The sequence below is a fragment of the Microtus oregoni genome, unplaced genomic scaffold, assembly GCF_018167655.1.
Source record: "Microtus oregoni isolate MIOR12 unplaced genomic scaffold, Mior012 000067F_ref0000223, whole genome shotgun sequence".
NCBI classification, from domain to species: Eukaryota; Metazoa; Chordata; class Mammalia; order Rodentia; family Cricetidae; genus Microtus; species Microtus oregoni.
The window spans coordinates 4,120,310-4,144,244 of record NW_024543974.1 but is presented as its reverse complement, the minus strand read 5'-3'; positions in this window follow the sequence as shown (position 1 = coordinate 4,144,244).

The following is a 23,935-nucleotide window of genomic DNA, read 5'->3' as shown; positions in this document are numbered from 1 at the left end:
CAAACAGGGCAGCTTGTCTCAGATTTGGAATGTACAGGATCTGAATAAATGGAATTGAACAGGTACTAAATCATTTCCCCCTTCTCCTAGTGATTTGTCACCATAATAAGCATCTGAGGGGGATAGACCTCTTATTACTACACACTGTTAAGCAGGAAGAAGGCTGCAATGTATTCCTGGCACTCTTTGAGGAAAATAATTACCCTATGCAGACTTTTATTTTTTAAAAAAAGCTATCGATATAACAGAAAGAATTGTATTTAAACCTAAGTGCTTTTTAGTACGAAATATGAAACATTATTATGTTTATATTGGAGAGGATAATGGCAACTCATTATATGACACTACAGCACTCAAGATACAACCTACTCATTCCTAAACACCTCCCAAGGAATGGAAATGGCAAGAAAAGGAGAGGAGCATTCCTCTATGATACTATATGTACATGTACTATACTATGCATTCACTTATACTATAAGTAAACACTAGTACTACAAATATAATATTTAAAAGTGTTGGTATAATTTTTATATGTAATCTCATAAACATTGTACTGTTTCATCCCTATTACAACCTTTTCATATTGCTTGTCCCATTTTCAGAAGTCTGAGTCTCAGAGAAACTAACAAGGAAATATAACTGTGTATATAAAATTGGCACTATAGCTACAGTTGTCAAATTTAGCAAAAAAATAATTTCAGATAATACATACATGGAACACTAAATTATTCATTAAACATTTTAAATTTAACTAAGCATCATGTACTTCTTCTGGCTACCCTAAATGTATCAAGACTCCAATATGAGAAGAGCCATTCCCTTCTTGCCATTCTCCCCAAGTAAGGAGTTGATTATCAAAATACAAGTGACTTGCCCACAGTTTCATAATGAATTTTGGTAACCTCTATGACTTCTTAGTTAAATGATATTTAATCTATCTCTTGTATAACCCCTGTCATATGTGTGGTGCTGTGAAAAAACAGCAACATGATCAGGCTGGCTTAATTAGATAATAGCCTTTTTAGGCCTTTGTACCCCCAAATACAAGAGAATAAAGTGATCTAAAGATCAAATTTACATAATATTTTCCATCTTACCCCTAAAATTTATTATCTGAACTCAGCAACTACAGTATATAAAAAATAGTTCTATTAAAGTGAACATAAAGATATGTTCAGTTTCATTCATAGATACAGGAACATATAGCAAAGTAATATAATATTATTTAGTATTTATCAGATATGCAAAAAATTAGATATATTATAACTAATACTGATAAGGGGCAAGGGTAATTTCTTTTATGTTAGTAATAATATAAACAGGAATTGTAACTGAAGTCTGCTCATTCATTTTCCAGCCACCCAGACCTGAAAAATCATACAGAATTTATATTAATTACAACACTGTCTGGCCAATGACTCAGGCATATTTCTAGCTACCTCTCAAATCTTGAATCAACCAATTTCTATTAATCTGTGTATTGCTATAAAACTGTGGCTTACTAGAAAGTTTCCAGGTCTTTCTCCTTCAGCAGCTACATGGCATCTTTCTGACTCTGCCTACTCTCTATATATCTCTTGCAGCCTGGCTATATTATGCCCTGATATAGACAAAATTAGCTTTATTCATCAACCAATAAGAGCAGTACATATACAGAAGGATATCCCACATCATCTCCGCTTTTCCATCTAAATAATAAGTAAGGTTTTAACTTTAACATAGTAAAATTGCAAATAACAAAACAACTTTCAAGCAGGAATTACACTTACAATATTTATTCTGTTTGTATCTGGAAATCTTCACATCTAATTTATCTTTTATCATAACTAAGGAAAAAAAACTAAAACTGTCTGTCTTTAACTTTTCAAAGACCCCAAAATGATATAATATTACCTAATTAAATAGGAAGTGCATTGTAAGCAACTCCCTAAGTTCTAGAATTGACAGAGACATCTTGATACCTGGACAATCACACAAAATTCTTCTGTAATGTTGGGGCAACCATATTTAGTCTACAGGGCCATAGAATCCAGCAGAGTTTCCCATGAAGCAGGAAAGTTGAGAGGCTCTTTCACCTATATTGGCAGATTGTCAGTCACTTTCTTCTGTATCATGCAGAATATCTGGTAGTTTCTTCTGTGAAGCAGGAACCCTGAAGAATCATCCCATCTTTTGGAATGTTCAGCAGTTACTTTTCTGTGGATTCTGCATGTCCAGTTCATACAACGTACTATCAAGCAGTCCAGACAAGAACAGTTTCTTGCCCAAATGGCTAGCTTTGTGACACTGACGGCAAATTCATAACAAGTTTCTTCATTACTTACCAATGTTTCTGAAGTAATCGGTGCTGCCAGAAACAGACATGTTAATAAAAGTTGTAAGTTCTTTAAACATTTTCAATGCCATATTCCATAGTTTTTGAAGTATTGAAGATTATCTATCCAACTGAAACATACCTCTACATATCTAGAAAACCTAACTAATATGACTACAAGTTTGGCTATTATAAATAACTACCTACTAATCTGCAGCTTTTAATTATGCATTACATTTTTAAATGAGATATCTAAACATAATACCTTATGCAAGAACAGAAATACATATAACAAATTGACCTTAAATTTGTATCAATAGACGAAGGTACATACTAATGCAAAGTATTAATCTCTATATAGTATCACCCCTACTTTTTAAAAAAGAGATTGACTGTGACCATTAATGATTTATACCCAACCCCTTTTAAATGAAAACATTTACAAACAATCATTTTGGAAATTCTGGCATAGTTCTCTCCACATTTCGTCCTGAACATCAAAGCATCATCTTTCTACAAGTTAATTTGAGACTATAGTAACTTAAAATTCATATATTTAAGCCAAAATATCTTAAATATAATGCTATAAAGCAAAGGCATCTGTGGAACTTAATTGTATGGGTCAATGTGACTGGGATAAAGGATACCCAGATGGTTGTTCCAAAGTTATTTCAAGATCTCTGCTGTACCTATGAAAGTATTTTGGAATAGATTAGTATTTAAAGCAATAGACTTAGTAAAGAAGATTATCCTTACCAGTGTGGGTGGGCATTATTCAATCCTGAAGGGCTGAGTTAAAACAAAAATGCAAAAGGGGGAAATTTTCTCTCTCTTCAGCTATAATGTATATCTTTCTCTGCTCCCCAATATCTATATTCTTAATTCTTTGACCTATAGACTGGAGTGACCTTACACCACTGTCTTATAATTCCCAATAGTATGTAATGAGTCAGTCATAGTGGTGCATTCCTGAAATCTCCCTCAGTCTTCAGGAGGTAAGTGCAAGAGAACAGAAAATACAAGGCTAATTTGGGATACACAGTTTGAAATTGCCTTATAAATAATAATATCTACAAACAAGGCTAGATATATAGCTGAGCACGTAAAGCACTTACCACACAAACCTGAGGAATTTAATTTAGATCTACAGAACCCATGAAAAATAAGGTGTAGAAGACATTTGTAACACCAATGCTCCTCTGGAAAGGAAGAAGACAGAGGCTCCAAAATTCTCAGAAGACACAGACCAGATAACTGGCCATCTACAGAAGCTCATGACACAGAGATCTTGTTTCAAACAAGGTAAAAGGTAGGAGCACACCCAAAGTTATTCTATGTCTTCCACACAAGAACCATGGTATGCATATACCCACACTTACACACAAGAACACACACACACAACATATATGCAAAGATACTTTTTAGACAGCAGTTTTAATTTTTATTTTGTAGTCACAGAATTTCATCAAAAGCAAATGACAAATGAATGATAATAATGGAAAGTTTTGATATATCAACCTGACAAAACAATGAATAAATTTGAAAAGATGACAAAACTTGGATTGAAAAGTTACTTTTTAAATGTTCTGATCATGTGATGAACATAAAAAGCAAGAAAAATATGACCTTCTTGAGATAGTCTAGCAATTTATGAAGTAAAAGATTGATGATTTTGATAAGCCAACATTTAAACATTATAACTCTTTCTAAAGAAACAAAAAGGAAAAATGGATATAAGCAAAATAAAGAAAACATTAGTTCTTGACAAACTATAGTATACAATGAAGGAAGGTAGAAAGCTTACAGTCTAATATACTGTGTGTTGACTGAGGTTTCTGTCCTGCCTGGTTTCTGTTCTCCCACATGTTCCCCACAGCCTTTTAGCCCCAAAGAAATCACACAAAAGTTTATATTAATGATAAACTGATTGGCCCATTATCTCAGGCTTCTTATTAACTCTTATAACTTATATTAACCCATTATTCTTATCTATGTTAGCCACGTGGCTCAGTACCTTTTTCAGCGGGCTAATCGCATCTTCCTTCTTCCGTGGTTGGGACAGGACTGGGGAGAAATGGGCTTCCTTCTTCCCAGAATTTTAATGATCTCATTGCCCTGCCACTACTTCCTGTCTGTTTGTCTCACCTATACTTCCTGCCTGGCTACTGGCCCATCAGCATTTATTTAAAACATAATTGACAAAATACAGAATTGTCACACACCAACTGTGGAATGAAACTCTCTATTATACTCATTGACATGAGCCACATTTCTTCAGTCCTTAAAGGACAGAGACATGTAAATCAAACTGCAAAAGAGGAAAGGGCCTTCAGAGTCAGACTCATATTATAGTATAATTGATCACTCCCAATTTTGGACAAATACATTGACTCTTTCAGATCTCAGTTTCCTAATGTGTAGCCTCAAAATGATAATGCCTTTCTCATCATGGAATTATTACTATAAAAAATAGTAACTAAAAACTTCATAAAATGTATTGACAAAAGTAAAAGTGTAATATATTTTCTTGGTGATGTACTAAAAAGACTGGTACTAGAAAGGACATAGAAGTCATGTTTTGATATTGCATAAGCTGGAATAATGACTGTAGAAACATTATTTCACTTCATCCAGGACTTCCTAGGTAGACAGAGAACAGGAACTGTGTTCATTGTTCTCTTATTTCACTGCAAACTTATACAAAACATGGGATGTAAAAAAAATAGGTATTTCAACTATAAACAGCTATGTCTTCAGAAAAATTCTAGTTAAAATATGTTGGTTGCAGAAAATGTCATTTAAAAGGAGTTGAAAGTTCAGGTGTGAGGGATTCTTGATATACCTTGAAAGGTCCCAATAGACCAAACACAATCCATTCTTCAAGATCAAGATTTGACTTTTAATGTCTTATGTTAGCTACCCCATCTTACATAGTATCTATAGAGAGGGCCTCTTTGGATAACCATCTTGTCTTGTTTTCTTGAATTATAGCAGTAGTATAATGTATATGTAATAAATTGCCTTACTCCAGAGAAATTTTAGCTTAAATGCTTCAAAACCTTTCATATGTTGCAATAGTTTGATTTTACATTTGTATCACCTTAGTCCTCTTCTTAATTATTAACAACTCAGAAACACTTTGTCTTTACATATATCTACTTTGTGTTTAACATTTAATTTCACTGAAGTTTGGGCAAGACAGAAACATTTATGCAACAGGTTTTTTAGCTGTTTATTTTATAATCTCAGTAACTATAAATTTGTATCTATTTGCAGTTCTTCAAAACCCACATGGTAAGGCTAACCATTAAAAATACAACCATTGTCCAACTACACTTGAGATTTTTAGGCTGTAATCAGTGTGCTTTACATAAAAGTAGAGTGATAAACCACTAGCTATACACTGAAGAATGTAGGAATTTGGATGTTAGATTTTACTTTTTGTTCTATGAAGAGTGCAATGTTTTTGTGTATACTCCAAATTTTTCCAGCCAAGCTGCATTGAGATTGCTGTGGGCTTATGTTCACTTTGGGGGTGCTGTGAGAATTATAAGTGACTATGTGTTCTGAACACGTGTGAATAACCATTTTTAATCCAAAAACCATCCTACTGTCAAGAAAAATCAGATTTTTCTACATTAGACGGCCAATGATAGCAGCATCAAGAGAAAAAAAATCATCCTAATATTACACACACACACACACACACACACACACACACACACTCATGTGATATGTGCTAGACCTTACAAAGAGCTAGAGGATTCTGATATATTTGATGGCTCACCAAAACAGATATATCTGATCAGGCCTTCTTTGGCCTGTAGTTGCTTTGGATCTAGACTCATCTTATTTTAATCAAGTCTCTGGTGATACAATGTTCAAAGAGCAAACTGAATCAGATATTGTCTAAGGTTATAAGCTCCTTTATCCAATGACAAAACATATGCTTGATAACTGAACCTCTGGGATATAGGACAAATGATTGTCTAAAGGAACATTATAGAATTTGAGGAAAACAGGGTATCCATGACTGGTTTGACATAGCCAAAGGCCACAAAGTCCTTTGTAATGTCAGTCAATCTTCAGTATTTAAGAAAGGGTCATTGTCAGGTTTGCTTTCAAGTAGAGACTATTATAACATTCAGTTTCTGGTGCAGGAGAATTGTCTGTATTCTGTCAATCATGTTTTAAATAAATGCTGGTTGCCAGGCAGGAAATATAGGCGGGAAAACCAGATAAGAAGCAGAAATGATGTAATGAGAACAAGAGAATTCTGGGAAGGAGGAAGTTGATTCTTCCCACTCCTGCCCAGACCACAGAAGCAGCAGGATGTGAGCTGCCCCACTGAAAAAAAGGTACTGAGCCACATGGTTAACATAGATCAGAAAAATGGGTTAATCAAGATGTGAGAGCTAGCTAATGAGAGGCTAGAGCTAATGGGCCAATCAGCTTTATAACTTATAGAAATCTTTGTGTAATTTTCTTTGGGGCTAAACAGTTGTGGGGTACTGGGCAGGACAAAAACTCCAACAAACAAACAAGCCAGCCTCCACTCATGTTACAAGTTTCAAGGTAATGGTGGCTCCAGCTTGACAGCAACTTTAGAAACCAACAAGCAGCCGGGCGGTGGTGGCGCACGCCTTTAATCCCAGCACTCGGGAGGCAGAGGCAGGCGGATCTCTGTGAGTTCGAGACCAGCCTGGTCTACAAGAGCTAGTTCCAGGACAGGCTCCAAAACCACAGAGAAACCCTGTCTCGAAAATCCAAAAAAAAAAAAAAAAAAAAAAAAAAAAAAAAGAAACCAACAAGCAAAGAGACAAACGAGAGCTCTTATAAGAAATGTCAACACAGGTACTGCGCCAACTACCTGTACTGTTAAAATCAAAGTAGCTTTGAACATGGAGTGTTTCTCTTTAACTCATTTTGTCACAAATTTTAATATGAAGCATTGAAGGAGTGGCCTATATAATATTCATTTCTCCTGAATCATGTCAATGTTTCTAAGATTCACTATAGAAACATCATTTCTTTTATTAGAAATGCCATGTGTGTATCTCTCTCTCTCTCTCTCTCTCTCTCTCTCTCTCTCTCACACACACACACACACACACACACACACACACACAGAGGATATATCACTTTTTTGAAATTTGAAATGTATAAATTTGAACTACACCTGACCCCAAGGATTTCTGGTAATTAGTAGTATAAGTGTATAGCACAGTATTTATATAAGACAGACTCTTACATCAGGCTGATTGGTTACTCTACCAAGTCTACTAAGTAGTTTGTGGGCCTCCACTAAGTTACTTTACCTCTCCGAGTACTGATTAAAATACTGTTTCAAACCGTACTGGCTTGTGAAGTAATGAATAAACATAAGGTGTTTAGAAGGTGTTAGATGTTGCAGATGACTCTTCCATATCAACCTGAAACCATCTGGACATCAGGCCCTCTAGTCTAATCACAAACTGAACAATATGGGATCTGATGACTTGAACATTGGAAGACAGTTTACTGAGAAAACAAAATATATGCTACTATCCCTAAGTTCCAACAGTTATAACCTGATATGTTCTTTAGGATCAAGACTTTACTCTGAAACTAATATTTTTGACCTTGAGTGAGCCATTTGTCTTCTCTGAAATATTGGGATATGAAGCAGTAAATTAGATGATTTCCAAAGGCCTCCCTGTTTGAAAACACTGATTTCAAGAGAAACATACTGCAGAAGAACTATGCTGGTAGGGGATTTGAAATTTTCTCACTTCCAGGGGGTAAAGAGGCAAGGCAATACAATCCTTGTTTTCATAACCTACAACTGTGTCTAGGGCCAGGCCAGAGCAACAGATGGACAGACCCAACTCCTAGATGTTTGTAATTGATCAGGACACACTATAATGAAGTAATTTTCTTGTCTTCATTCTCCATGTCAGCAGGGTCCTGTCAGCCATGCAGGAAGGGTGACAGAGTAATCTGAGCTGCAGCTGAAAACCTGCTTTTTCTCCACAGTTATTTAGCCTGCCATGAACTGTGGCAAGAGGCGGGAAAGAGTCCAGACAAGCAAGGAGATTTGACTGCTCTCAAAATATCATATAGGAACTTTTAAAATTTAACTGATTTATGCTTCGTAATATTTTCAATAATGTGTAAATTAAGTTAGAACTTGAATCTCAGTTTAAGGAAAAATTTTCTATGTTACAAGCTATGAAAGCACCATGGGGAGGGGAGAGCTGCATTTTCCATAAATAATGGATTCTGAAGCATTCTGAAGGATATTTAATATGCATTATTGTTTAGCATCAAAGAAGCTCAGAATTACCTGCATGTCTGAAAATTATTCTGGGACTTATGAATCTCAAATCAGGAGAAAACCCTCCTACTGTACACCTGTCTCTATGAATTGCAAATACAAGGCACTGTCATGTTGCAAACACTGGCACAAAATTCTACCTTCTAATTTGAGGCATGGGCATTCTGGACCCATAATCTTCCTCTAACCAGGTTCTGGATTGGGAGGGGTAAAATCCAGCAAGAAATTATGGGGAAGTTGATACATCCCCACTTATGGACACTGTTAAAGGCCAAGTCATGTGACTTAAAATAGTAGAGGCCTTGGAATGCCTTCCACATGGTTTTTCTCTGATCCAGAAGCTCATTTTTCCCTTAAACATTTATTGTCATGCACTGTTTTTAACCTCAGAGAATTTCACACTGGCTAGATTGCAATGAACAGAAGAAAACATCACTAAAGGAAAACCAGTTGCAGATGGTATCAAAACAAAGAAAAAGGAAAATGTAACTTAGATCTGCTTGATTCAGTTCATTTGTGACTATCTAGACAACTCTCCTGAAGACCAGAGGCTCTGAGTTGGTCAGAAAAATCAACTTATTTTGTGTTAGTCTGATTTGAAGTGAAAATAGCAAACAGCTCTGGGAATATTGTGCTGTTCTAGCAAAATCTTTAGTATAGCATCTGTTGGCCTTCTGAGAACGTTCTAATGCTATTTTCCCAGCTTATGAACAGGCAAGAGTGATTTCATATTGCAATACTAAAAACTCTTTGCTAGAAATTAACATTCTAGCTAGATCAAAAAGTACTAGAAATACTGTGAAATGGACTTGAGGGAAAATAAATTATTATATGTTATTAATAGGTCACTCAGATATTCTGAAGTGATATTTGCAACTATAATGGAACCAAATCACGATAATGAAGAGTTACCCTGGACACAACATTAGGCAGTGCTTCACACTGATGGAATAGCCATAGTAATGGGACCCTTGAAATGGGAAGAGAGTCTGGAACTTGAACTCTGCATAGGGTAGGAATAGCCCCATCTTGTCTTGGGCAAGTAGGTTAATAACTATGTATTAGAGGAAATATTAAAGTTCAAGTCATCACATAAAAAGTTTAGTAAGGCAGTCCTAGTGCAGAGAAGGCTGAAGGGAAAAGATCAAGGACTCCATCAAAGGCCAGACCCACAGCACCATTCTGGGGTAGATCCAGACATTCTAAGTCTAAGACAGGTCTTCAGGAATACAGGGTTGTTTTATGAAAGAAAATATAGTCATATTTGCAACTGTCCCATCTGATGCGGAAGTTAATGGCAATCAAAAATAATTCAGGCTAAAAAAAAGTCATATTTTCTCTTAAAATATGAAAATAAAACAGAAACTATGGAGAAGGAATATACCTACAGAAGGTTAGAGAAGAAAGATGAAAGTGAAAAAAGAAATACATAGAATGAACTCTGTCACATACAGAATATGAAAGGAGAAGGGTTTCAGCAAGAGTGGGAAAGGAAGACAGTATAATGATATATATGTATGAAAATGTCATAAGGAAATACATGCTTTTATGTATTTAGTAAAGTAATTATTAAAATAATGATGGAAAATAATTATGACAGTGAAAGCCTGTCATAAATACAGAATTTGTATTTTTCAAATTTTTTTAATCAATAAATTTCGTTTCTATTTCACAGAAAATCTGAGATAATCTAGATCAGTGGGATCTTCACTATGATAGAAAAAAGATCCTACTTGCTTTAGGTATCGTTGACAGCCAAGGACAGAAGAGGCTGGCCTAGTCTCTACTCTTGTGTTTTCCCACCAACTTTATGCCTTGTTAGGGACTGAACAGTGTAAAACAGCCAAGTTTCCCCTGCTGAATAGCACATCTCCACAGGGCTTCCTAGGACAATGGCTGCCCCATTTTCCAGTAAGTCTGCAATTAAAAAAAAACTGGATTATGATGAGAAGTATCTGGAGTCTGATAAAAGCTAATTACAGTTAAGGAATATGAAAATGAGGAGTTCAGGAGAAGATTGGCTTCAACTACTGCCTAGGTAGAATAATCGAGAAATTAGCAGAAAGTGATGGTGACCATAAAGAGGCACTAGAGGATAATTGAAGTATTAAAATTAAAAATATGCTGACAAGTGGTCTACCTCTGGAGAATTCAGGCCATCTTCTTTGCTCTCAGGACATAATACAGCTGAAGGGCTTTGCAGCAAAGAACTGAGGCCTCAGTAGAATGGAGGTCTCCCAAGTACGGCTAAATAACTATGGCTGCTGCAGATGCATGGAGTATGGGGACCCCTGACTGGGCACTACACTTTTAGGATTGCTTTGACAAAGTAAAGTAAATACAGAGATGGGTAATCAGAGAAAAGGGTCTCAACTCACAGCATGGGTACACCTTGAGGTGGTCAGGCTTTCATCTGGTGAAGTAATGGCTTCTGGCAGATACAGTTTTTCAGGTATTTCATAGAATATCATGAAGAGAAAGAATGTAGTCTCTAGATTCCCAGAAGAATAATAAAATGTACATTTAAAACATTTAAACACAGTATTGTTGAACTCCTTTTATGTTCTATAAAACAGACTAAAGTGTTTATACATAACTTTGCTTAATCCTTGAAACCATCCATAAAGTAGAATCAGATAGGAAAAAACAAGCTAATCATTTTTCTTTCACAATTGACAGTCAGGATGGAGGCTCAGAAAGACAACATTATTTCCCTGAGATCCTGTGTTAGGAAACTGAATCTTCACTTTAGATCTATACTGCACTATATCCAATTATCTTTACACTACATAGTACAGGTCTTAATTAGATAGAAGAAAAAATCAATATTTATAGATGTACAACAATGAAATACTTTCTTCTTGACGTAGCAATGTCTCTATTATTTAAGTCATCCAGCTAGAATGTATGCAGGAACTTCCAGATATTTAGACCATATGTCATAAAAATTATCTACCAACATTGAGATGTTTGTACCTGACCACTTCAAATGCATGTATGAAGTAGGTGGGGTACATGTTGTAAAGATATCCAGCATTGATCCCTAGTAACTAGAAAGAAAAGAGATCAATGACTCACAAATCATTCTAAATCCTTCCTTTAGCCTCCTAATCCAGAGGTTCTTTACAATCCACTTCATGACATTCCCTAATTTGACAGCAATCTTCTCTTTTCTTGCCTACTAAGGTGAAATATATATACTTCACATACACACACATACACACGTGTGTGTGTGTGTGTATGTGTATATATACACAAAGAAGAAGTGGCATATAGATGATTCAACCTGGCCATAGCTTAGCATTGAGGATGGTTATAGAAAACACAGGGGAAATGTAAGGTGGTCCACCATGAAGTGATGTTTGTCAACATTTTTAAACAACTTAACATTTTAGAAGGCATAATGTCTTATTCAAACTACTCAGCAAATAAACTCTAAAATCAACTTCCTGTAGTAATATTTTGTTTGTATTTTTATAAATAAAGCTTGCCTGAAGATCAGAGAGTAAAGCTGCCCCACTGGTCAGCCTTACAGACCAGGCAGTGGTGACACACAACTTTAATCCCAGTAGCCACACTAGTTTGCCATAGAAACCAGGCAGTAGTGGGGCATGCCTTTAATCCCAGCACTAGAGAGGATTACAAAGCAGAAATAGACATCTCTCACACACAGCCTCATTCTGAGATTCCTGGAGGCAGGATCGCCATTTCAGACTGAGGAAGAGGTGAAAGTCAGTGGTTGGCTGCTTTACTTTTCTGATCTTCAGGTTGAAGCCTAATTTCTGTCTCTGGGTTTTAATATGGGATTCCCCTCTGTATGCTGTAAATACCATTGGTTGGTAAAGAAAAAGTCTTGATCCTGTGCAGGAAATAGAGGAATACGGGGAAAACTAAACTGAATGCTGGGAGAAAGAAGACAGAGTTAGGAGAAGTCATGGAAGTACCAGAGACAGACATGCCAAAACTTTGCCAATAAGCCACTACCATGTAGCAATATGCAGGTTAATGCAGATGGGTTAAATTAATATGTAAGTAATGTGGGAAGGTCATTGGTTAATTAATAAAGAAACTGCATGGCCTCATAGGTTAGAGCATAGGTGGGTAGAGTAAACAGAACAGAATGCTGGGAGGAAGAGGAAGTGAGGTAAGACACCATGCTTCTGCTCTCCAGGGCAGTTGTGATGAAGCTCCAACCCAGGATGGACGTAGGCTAGAATCTTCCTGGTAAGTGCATCTTGTGATGCTACACACATTAATAGAAATGGGCCAAGCAGTGTTTATATGAATACAGTTTGTGTATTGTTATTTCTGGGCATAAGCCAGCCAGGCAGCCGGGAGCTGGGTGGCAGGAACGCAGCCCGCAGCTCCTCTCAACACGTAAGAGTTAGCCAATAAGAAGCTAGAGCTAATGGACAAAGCAATGATTTAAATAATATAGTTTCTGTTCGATTATTTCTAGGCTGAGCAACCAGGAACCAACAAGCATCCACCCTCCTACAAATTGGCACCAATGTAGTTGACTAAATCCATGTAAAACTTAAGAAAGCTTGGAAACAATTCTAGACACTAAAAAACAAAATTTAGCCACATTTATTTTTCTGGATGGGCTTTGCTTGCTGGCAGCATGCTGTGGCTTTTTTAAGAGACATTTTTCTAATTCAGTAGTAGCAGAAGAAAAGCCACAGTTTTGAAATGCCAGCTTCCTGGTCCATGCTTCCAGCATGAACTCTGACGAGGTCAGGCTATCGAGCATTTAAATGGAGTTTGTAAGCAGTGTGTGACAAACTGCTTAATGGCTCAACATAGACCCAGTGCATATTTGGAACTGGGGTGGTGTGTGCAGCTCAGAGGCAGTGAACCAACCTCCTCCACTATACTGGACAGCATGGAGCAAGCAAAAGTGCCATATTTGACCTAGCAATACCACAGCTTGAGTTTTTAAGAAGCACTTAGAATTTTAAGAAGCTCTCCTGGACAGTAAAGAATTACAGATACACAACTGGACAAATTCAGTTATAAAAGATCTCTAAATGGGTTACAGTGTTGGATAAATGGATGTAGGCTTGGGAGAGAGAAGAAAAAGAATATAGACAGTTATAAAAAGAAGAAATTTTAAAGAGACAGCGTACAGTCATAAATTAAAAGGAGTAAAGAAAATAAGCCATGTAAAGATGGAAAATTCACAGTGAGTCTGGATTATGTATACTATTGTATTTTCTTTGAATTTTTTTGACTGCAAAAAGAAATTTGATTATGTGGACTGATAAGGTAAACCAATATATATGTTTTAAATGTTTCTTGACTTCAAAGATTGAGTCTATGAATGTGTTGCTTTGGAAAAGAGTTCTTCTTTTGTTTCTACAGAGGATGAGAACCTGTGGGTTGCTTTCAGACTAATATGGTTTGGTGGACCAAGAGCCCCTGAAAGGTTGCTGTGAACACCCCTCAAAAATTACTTTGCCCAACTGCTGACAGAGATGAACCTAGAATACAGGATACACCATGAAAGACTTGATTAACAGCATTGCCAATGAACAGAAAGTAATCTAGAGAACTATGACCAAATTCTCTAAATGATTATTTATAAATGTTTGTTTACATTTAAAGGGGGGTATGCTATAGTGATTTGCATTAGTGTGGATCTTGGTTCATTGACACAAGTTTAAGGTCAATTTTGTTATATGTATATTTCTGCTCATGATTAAGGTATTGTGTTTGTACAGCTCATTTAAAATATAATGTATAATTAAGAAATATAGGTCAATAGATAATCATCTATAATGGTTAAACTTGTAGTCATGTTAGTTAGATTTTCTAGATATATAGAGATATATTTCAGATGGATAGGCATTCCACAAACATTTCAAAGACTACAGAATACGGCATTTTAAATATTTAAGAATTTAGGACTTTTCATGACAACAAGACACATCTGATCCTGGCAGCAACAATTACTTCAAGAGGAAGATGGGCATCAAAGAGGCTCCTTATGGAGTTGGTTGACCATTTGGGCAAGAAACTGCTCTTGTCTGGACTGCTTGATGAACTGGGCATGCAGGACCCACAGGAAAAATGAATGCTGAACTTGCATAAAGGTGAGACGATCCTTCGGGGGTTTCTTCTTCATGAAAGATTCTGCTAGACATTCTGCTTGGCACAGAAGAAAATGACTGAAAAACTGACAATATAGGCAGAACTGTCCTTGAAATTTCTTGTCTTATGGAAATGTCTGCTGGATATTATGAGCCTGTAGGATGAAGATGGATGCCCCAACAGTACAAAGAACTTTGGGTGAATGTCCAGGCAGTGAGATGTCTCTGTCAATTCTAGAGTTTTGGAAGTTGCTTACAATGCACTTCCTCTTTACTTAGGTAATATCATTTTCCTCTGGAGTCTTTGATGGAGTTGAAGCATAGATAGTAATAATATAGTTTTACTTAGTTATGATAAAAGATAAAATAGATATAAATTATTGTCACTGTAATTCTTGCTTGATAACTATTACATGTAATTTTACTATGTTAAAGTTAACACCTTCCTTTTTATTTAAACAAAAAAGGAGAGGTGATGCGTGATTCCCCTCTGTATGCTGTGAATACCATTGGTAGGTAAAGAAACTGTCTTGAGCCTGTGCAGGGAATAGAGGTATGTGGGGAAAACTAAACTGAATGCTGGGAGAAAGAAGGCAGAATTAGGAGAAGCCATGAGCCACCAAGACAGACATGCCGAATCTTTGCCAGTAAGCCACTGCCATGTGGCCATACACAGATTAATGGAGATGGCTTAAATTAATATTAATAGAGTTAGCCAATAAGAAGCTAGAGATAATGGGCCAAGCAGTAATTTAAATAATATAGTTTCTGTGTGATTATTTCTGGGCTGAGCAATCAGGAACCAACAAGCAGCCTCCCTCCTACAGTGTTTTTATTAATAATGTTGCAAACTCCAGCTTCATGATAGGATTCTTTAGAAGAATATACTTGATGGTGAAATATTTTTTTACATTCCTGTCATCCTCCAAAAGAAATGGGCTCCAGCATCTCATATGTTGTCTGGATAATTTTGAACAACAAAGATGCATTTAGCTGAGAATTAATATGAATTCCAACAAAATTTCACATGATAACACAAAAGAAACAGACAATCTAAAATAATTAGTCTTACAAAAGTGTGTGGGAAAACTATCTATGTTTTAATGTCATCACACACCATCTACTTCTCCAGAAGTTCACATAGTTCAAAAGTAATATTTTAACATAAATACAAGAAAATTAAAATCTTTTAAACAAGTAAGAAAATAGAAGTGTCAGTGTTATTAAAGAGTTAAAAGAAGGGCAGATGTTTCTATGAGAAGATAGATGTTTCAAACAAAGATGCCGGCAGAAGTCAGGCCAGTATCACAAATGTGTGAATTGAATTAGGCCAAGTTTAAGGCTAACAGAAGAGGTAAAGGTCATAGAACTGAGGAACATTCATATCCCCCAAAGCCACATGAAAGTTTTTAAAGAAAACACTAGTTGGACACAGTGTTTCTATAGGTGATGTTTAGGGTTCAGTTTACAGCTGTTGACACATATAAACAGAAATTTAAAATTAAATATGATTTAACTCTGAAGTTCCTTAAAGACAAGGTAAGAACAGATAGGTATCTGAACTTTACTTACTTCAGGAGACCTGTGATTTACATGTAGGATTAGGGCTATGACATTCAGCTATGCAGAATCAAAACTTTGTTTAGAAAACAAACCAATAGCCGGGCAGTGGTGACAGATACTTTTATTCCTAGTCTTGAAAGAACAAAAATAAAAACAGAAACAGAAAAAAAACTCAAAGCAAACTAGTTTGTGAATGAAGATCAGATTCCCAAGCACAGTGCTGGAAGCCAGCAGCAAGATTCCAGCATCAACTCACACTGACTTTTAGAAGTAAGGACATACATTGCTGTTGAACACAGGTCTATCCCACTAAGCTCCGAAAAGAAATTTTAGGTCTCCTGTCTGCCTCATTTGGTCCACCCATCTCAATTTACTTGCATGTAATTCCATTTTAGTTTTGTAAATGTGACAAAGAAATGTGCATTGGACAAATACAATAATTTTAAAGGGGGCTTTAAGTCTCTGAGGTTCAGATACATGGTCACTTATGCCCACTGCTTGAGCTAAGCACATTCCTGGCATTTTAACTGAAGTTGAAAGGCATTCTTTTCAGTTCTGTTCAGTTATGATTAAATAATTCCTAAGTATTTTCTGTTCCATTTTTGGGCATCTTTTAAATTTGGGATTATTTTACTTACACAGGTCACTTCGGTGTAAGCTGCCTTATTATATTGGTAGCATTATTTTTGTTAGGTCCAAGATCTTTTATGTTTAGATTCTTCTAATATTAAATCTTATGTAAAAATGTGTGATGTGATGCAAGGTTTATGCATAATAAAACTAAGTTATAGCCTATTGTAACCTATAAAACATTTCTTGTAAATTATCTAATTTATTTTTCCATTTACATACAGTTTCTTAATGTCAATTTTTAAAATATTTGTTGTGGCCTCCTCTGTAAACATTCTGACACATTTTTCTTTAATGCTTGAAAGAATCTTGGATTCTAATTGTTTGTCCTGTGTGACCAGCCATTAAGCCAGCTTCAGGATGTCTACCTTTTCTGTAGTTTCTAACTTTTTCTAACTTGTTAATATTCTAAATAAGTGTTAGAATCATGCACTTTATACCCTACTTTCCAAATAAATTCTCTGATTTACTAAAAATAAAAGAGCAGGCAGGTAATGGCCTAGAAGAAGTTAATCATCTTGAAAATGCAAGTAGACTGTTCTATCAAGAGAAATAATCTGTTTCTTATTTCAGAACTCCAACAAAACCTTTTACATAGATCTTAATGTAAGGGAACTAACACAAAATAATGGATGGTATACTTAACAGAAATGTTACTTAAGAAATGTACTGATATTCCACATGTGGTGTCTATTGTGTAGACACGCAAGAAAATCCAAATGTATAATGTTAAACTATAGTTCTGGGAAAGCAGGTCCACTGAGAACAGAATGATAGAGACCAGGTCTCTAGCTCCCTAGTGCTCTGGCATGAAATAGATAAAAAGCTTTGAAAATTTAGAATTCCCTGAAATTGGCACTCTTTAATATCAACGGCTTCCTCTGGGCTTTTAACAGGAACTTTGGTGGAGATAACTCAGACGATAGGTCCCAAGAGTAGACTGTAAATAAGGAGGGGTGCTTTTCAATGGTGAGAGAGAAGATCTATAACTAACTTAGCATTGAGGTAGCTAGAGTATCACCTGAAGGCTGGCCTATGTTTGTCTCAAGAGGCAACATCACTCATACATTTGGGATGTATTCCTTACTTTCTCTGGCCAAGCTTTATCTCCAGCACATCTGTGCATACCAACAATACACCAGAGGCCAGGATAACATCCATCCCTACTGCTTTAAATACCAACTTTATTCTCATGGCTTGCAAATTGATATACTAGTCTAGCCCTTGCCACTAAGCTACAGAGTTGCATAAACTGTTCTTTTTCTATCTCCTCATAAATGTCTCACAAGTATCTTAAACCTTTTATAAGCAAAACCAAGTTTCACATTTGTTCCTCTCCCACTCTTACCAACCTCAGTAGTAGAAACATGAGAGTCATTATCACTCTTGTTTCCTCCTTCTTCACAAGCACTAGAGACCACAGAGATAAGAGCCTGGACTTGGATATTAACTTCGTGGACTTAAACCGAACAGCCCCTTTTAACTATTTGTATGACCTTGTCCAAGTCATTCCAAATCTCTAAGACTACCATTTTGTAAAAGAGGAAGAGTGACAGCTATTTTATAGAGAATCCAAAGAATTAAATAAGTAGAGAGTTATAAACTCTTAGAATAGTCAACTGATGGTCATATTTAATAAATATAATATGTTATTGTCTTTCTTCTCCCCATATATTATTTCTACTGGTAATTATATTATCCTATAAAATACAGATAATAGAATTTACATCATAAGGTTGTCTGAATGAGTAGATGATGTAAAGTACATATAGTGTCAGATCTTTGATAAACAACAGATTTTTGTGATAATTTTTCATTTGCAAATTCATAAAACAGGAAAAGTAATCCTTCCTTTATTATTATTCAAAAAATAAATTGGGAGAGCTACTAAATTTTTGGCAATTGATATATAGTGGGAATAGAGAGATGATCAAATCTATGATTCCCATATCCTGGGCCTTATGAGGATTTGTTTTTTAGTGCAAATATGGGAAGATAACAAATGTAATAAGGGAACTGAAGAGTATGATAGTTGATGAAGATTATAATGGAAAAGAAAAATGCTGAAAGGTAAAATTAGAAAGTGACAAGGATTACAGCTTTAAACACAATATATAAAGACATCTCTTTGAGTAAAACCACAAAGATTTGGAAGCTTAAGGCAAATTCTTTTACCCTGAGATGGGTCTATGAAGACCAACAGTGGTCAGTATGACTGAAATAGTAGTAGTGAGGAAGGCAGTGATACCAAATAAAGTCAGATAGGCAATGAGGAGCCAAAGAATGGAGGAATTTGTCAGCCCTATCAAAGACTCTGACTTGTATTCTGAGAGGGAAAGCCAGTGGGAAGTTTTGATGCTAGAAAAAAACATGATGTGTTTTATTATACACTCTGCTGTACTGAGATCACACCACAAAGAGCTGAGGTAAGAATACAGCGGAGTCTAATCAAGAGATGGTTGTAATATAGTCACAGATTATGCCAGATTAGATTAGCATGGTGTCAACATTGGTTAACCAATATTTGAATTGTGGATGTACTTTAAAGGTGGAGCTTATAGGCTTTGCTGACTAGCAAAAGTCATAAACATGTAGGAGTTGAGTATAATTTGACTATTAGAATGAGAACATTATGATTCAAGTACTATTTGCTGAATTTGAATCCAAGTGTAAAATTATATTCCCAGCAGCAGTTGTAGACAACTATAACTCTTTCTCCACCAAACAGAACTTTGGCGCCAAGAGTTAAGCAAAACTCAAGAGTACCGAGATTTCTAGAAAATGCCTAAACTTCTAGAAATAAACCAACAGAATTTCAAATATTTTATAAGTCAAAAAGATATCTCAATAAGGTTCATTTGGATTAAAAGCAAAAGCCAAAAAAGAAAAAATATTGATATTTTAATTTGCATTTTCTTGATGGTTAAGGATGTTGAAAACTTTTAAAAATATTTATTGAAGATTTGTGTTTCTTTCTAGAGAACTGGTTTCTCCTATATGTGTTTTTAATATGTGTGTGTGTATGTGTGTATAATATGTGTTTATATATTATGAAATTAGAAAGGGTACTATGAAAAATAGGTTTAAAGAAAGCATGGATGGGTAATAAAACCAATATGGCATGAAAACAAGAAGGATACTGGGATAGCAGAGTAAGAAGGTAGAGGCAGGATAATGAGAGAAAAAGATAGAGAATAGATGAACAAAAATAAATTATTTCTGAAAATGCCATAATGAAGGTTTATTGGAGGAGGCCACTTGATTGTTCCTGGCTGCCTGGCTAGTTTAGACCCTAAATAATCACACAGAAACTGTATTAATAAATCATTGCTTGGTCCAATAGCTGTATCTTCTTATTGGCTAACTCTTACATATTAATTTAACTCATTTCTTTTAATCTGTGTATCACCACGTGGCAGTGGCTTACCAGCAAAGTTTTGGCATGTCTGACTCTGGTGGAGGCTCCATGGCATCTTCTTGACTCTGCCTTCTTCCTCCCAGCATTCAGTTTAGTTCTCCCCACCTATCTCTTTTCTACCCTATTAGACATCTTGTATACTAATTAACAATAACAAAAAACATGCAAACTAATATTCCTCATGAATTTAAAGATTGTCAACAGAATGTTGTCACATATACAAAAAACAAGTCATAAGTAACTGGAAATTGTCATGAAATTGTAAGGCTAGTTCATTATTCGATAATAAATGGATGAAATACGGGATATTAAAAGTATAAAGCAAACAACAGTGACCCTATGAGTAAGGAAATACACATCCATGATATACATGTCCTCAACTAATAAAGGGCATCTACAAAAAATCCTGTGGATCTGTGGCAACAATCATAGATAATGGTTAGAAACTGAATACTTTCCACCTTAAGACTTGGACTCACAAGGCCTGATTTCATTACTCGTATTCAACATCATCCTGAAAAGCTCTAGTTCAGGGAAGAAAGAAGAAAAACATGGAGCCATACTGACTGTAATGAGAAATAAGATGATTCAATTTTATTTGCTGTGATTGTTTACGTAAAAACTGCCAAGGAATCTCCATTTAAACCTTGGAATAAGTTATAAACAAGATGGAAGTACAAACTGCATTTATAGATTGATATGCTACATACTAACCATGACTATTCTTCGAAAATTGTTTTTACAGATTTCATGAAATATCATTCAAAATTCCAGCATAATCCTTTTAAATATAGACAAGGTAATTCTAAAATTCAAAGCAAAGAAAAATCTAGGGTAGGCAGAACAATTTTGACATAGTAAAGTTAGAGGACTTAGGCTACCCATATATACAACCTATTATATACAATAATATATAGAGTGTGGCACTGACATAGTGATAAATATATAGACCAATAGCGTAGGGAGTGGAATTTCCTCTAAAATTGTAATTCTGGTTTATTTTTCTATAACAAATGGATATAACCCACCACATTAACAGTATAAAAAACATAATCATAAATCAGACTAAAGGAAGTATTTGAGAAAAGCCAGAATATATTTATGGTTACTAATTGATTACTAGTCAATTAACTTTTACAGTCAAAAATGAATCTTTTCAACAAATGGTGCTTAAAATTTTGAACATATAATAGCAAAGCAAACAATTCAAAGTCTTTCTAACCTTGTATTTTGTAAAAAAGTTAAGTAGATCATTAATCTATTATATCAAAATATAAAACATATTACTTTCATTCTTTTGAAGGTAACATCAGAGAAGATATCCCATAAGCTCAAGTTAGGCAAGGAGTTCTTGAACATGATCAACAGACTGATTAATAAAAGGTGATAAATTGGATTTCACCGAGAACAATTCTTTGCTGTTCAAAATTCACATAAAAATATGAAAAGAAAATCTAAGACTGAGAAAATATGCTTCAAATAATATATCTGATAAAGAAATCTTGAGAAAATCCAAAGAAATTCAATCATAAGAAAATAATTCAAATATAAGTGAAAGGCAAGAATGTTCACAAATGACTGCACTGGGGAAGCTCACAGAAGTGCATCCTGAGTTCAAGTTCAGCCTGGGCTGAGATAGGGGTGCTCTCCTTTTCTTCCTCCTTCCCTCCCTTCCTCCCTCCCTCCCTCCCTCCCTCCATTCCTTCCTTCTTCCCTCCCTCTCTCTTTCGCTCTCTCACTTTCTTTCTCTCTCACACACAAAACAACAACAATAACAAAGAGGATGAGGGAACAGAGGAAGAGGAAAAGAGGGAAAAAGAAATATCTGAAAAAAGGCTTTACAGAAGAATGTAAATGTGCATATGGGAAGAAATTCAGCATCATTAGCTGTTAGGAACATCTAATTAAAGCCAAAATGAATTTTCATGACGCATCTATCAGAAGGTCTAAAAAAATAATGAGAGATGGCATTCCTGATGAGTAACTGGACTCTTCTACTTTTCTAGTGGGAATTAAAATTGCCACAGTCTGGACAGCTGGGACTTGCATAGGACCGAACTCAGCTCTCTGAATGTGGGTGACTGTGGTGTGGCTTACGCAGTCTGTGGGGCCACTGGCAGTGGGACCAGGATTTATCCCCAGTGCATGAACTGGTTTTTGGAGCCCATTCCCTACAGAAGGATAACTTGCTCAGTCTAGATACAGGGAGAAGGGCCTTGGTCCTGCCTCAAAGTGATGTGCCAGACTTTGTTTACTCCCCATGGGAAGCCTTACCCTTTCTGAGGAGTGGATGGAGAGTGGGGTAGGGGGAAGGTGTGGGGAGTAAGAGGGAGAACAAGTATTGGTATGTAAAATGAAAAAAGATTGTTTTTAAATTTAAAAAAATGCCACAATTTGGAAAACAGCAAAAAAATAATAACTCCATGATCTATTAATAGAACTCTTGGCCATTTTCCCCAGAGCAATTAAAACTTGAGAACATATACAGTGTATCTATGTTCATAGTAGCTTTGTCTTTGGTAGCTCCTAATTTGAAAACAACCTAAATATCTCTCACTACTTTAATGAATGTTCTAGCTTCATTTTTGTTGCTGTGATAAAATATGTCTGCCAAAAGCAAGCTGGGTTAGGAAAGGATTTATTCTGCTTACAATTCCCCATCACAATTCATCATTTAGGGTAGTCAAGGCAGGGACTCAAGACAGAAACTTGAAGGTAGGTCTATTTGTTATCTGACAAAGCATTAATTCTGACCAAGTAACTCACTTCATAACCAAAGAAATACAACAGGAACCATGAAGGATGCTGTTTGCTAGCTTGCTCATAGCACATACTTAGCTAGTTTTCTTATATAGCTCAATATCACATGCTTAGGGATGGTGATGCCCACAGTGGTCTGGGCCCTCATGGGTCAATTAGTAAGTCAATACTCACAGACATGCCCACAGGCCAATCTGATCTAGAAAACACCCAACTGACACTTTCATCTCATATGATTCTACTATCTGTCAAGTTGACAGTAAATATTAACAAAAGCAGTGAATAAATAAATTGTGGTAACACCATTCAGCAGAATAATCTTCAGGAATAAAAATGAACTCCTGGTATAGAATCATTTTGAATGAATCTTAAAGATATTATGTTGAATCAAAGATTCATTCTCAAGTCACGCACCATCCATTCATATGCCTTAAATAGCAAATGGACAACTTAATAGTGGAGAATAATACAGGATTGCAGCAGATTCTAGACTCCAGTTCTATTACCACAAGTAGATCATAGGTGCACATATATATTTCATACTGATATATATGTTTACACTTAATGTTTACACTTCTGAAACAAATCATTTATCTTTGAACTTCTAATCTATTCTTCACAAGAGGCAGAATGAAAAAGAACTTGTCATAGTCTGCTAAATGAATGTATAGAGATACCCATGAACAGAATCAGAAACAGAGTGCAGGTCATGTGCTTTCACATTTGTGTACTTCTTCAGTTCCCAGAAATAGCAACTTTTCCAGCACATATTCTCTGAGAAGATTAAGCTTTCTTTCAGCTCCCACATATTCTAATTGCTCTATACATCAGCCAAACTAAAG